The sequence below is a fragment of the Chrysochloris asiatica genome, unplaced genomic scaffold (genome assembly GCF_000296735.1).
Source record: "Chrysochloris asiatica unplaced genomic scaffold, ChrAsi1.0 scaffold00279, whole genome shotgun sequence".
Classification (NCBI taxonomy): Eukaryota; Metazoa; Chordata; class Mammalia; order Afrosoricida; family Chrysochloridae; genus Chrysochloris; species Chrysochloris asiatica.
In genome coordinates this window covers 2681230-2682134 of record NW_006408797.1, presented here as the reverse complement: position 1 = coordinate 2682134, position 905 = coordinate 2681230, and positions in this window count along the sequence as shown.

Below are 905 nucleotides of genomic sequence, written 5' to 3'. Positions count from 1 at the left end.
GGGTTTGAGCACAGTAACGATTGTGAGGTTGGCAAAGGAACAGGAGATGTTTCATTTTGTTGTACATAAAGTCGATGAGTCAGTACCAACTCAACAACAAAAACAACAATGCGTATGTGTATATATATGTGTTATTGTTGCTTTTCTGGTGCATCAAATTGGTTCCAATGCAACAGAACAAAATCCTACCCAGTCCTACACCATCCTCATGACTCTTGTTCTATTTGAGCCCAATTTTACTGTCTCTATGCAGTCCATCTTGTTGAGGGTCTCCTCTTTTATGCTGAGTCACCACTTTCCCAAGCATGATGTCCTTCAGGGAATGATCCATCATTCCTGATAATATGTACAAAGTACTAGAGACAAAGTCTCGCCATGTTCACTTCTAAACAGCATTTTGAATGTACTTCTTCCAAGTACATTCAAATTTGTTGCTCTTCTGGCAGTCCATGGTATTTTCAGTGTTCTGATGTTAAGTACTGTGAGTGGATTCTAACTCATAGCAACTCTGTGTGTATTAAGAGCAACTGGTGGACTTGAACTATTAGCTTTGTGGTTAGCAATCCAGAGCTTATCCAACAATGCCATAGCAGGGCATGAGCCCTGGTGTGGAACTATAGGATAGCACTGGCCTGGTAACTACAAGATTGGTTGTTCAAACCTACTAGGTATTCTTGGAAACGCTATGCAGGGTCATTATATGTCAGCATCAACTGAACAGCATACACAAAAAAGGAATATATATTGGCATCCTGGTGTGGCACTGTAGGATAAGAACTGTACCTCAAGTTCTGTTTGTACCACAAGGTCTGTAGTTCAAACTCACCAGCCACTTCTCATAAACCCTATAGCGAGGTTGCTATGAGTTGGAAATGATTTGATGGCACTTAACAACAACAACAACA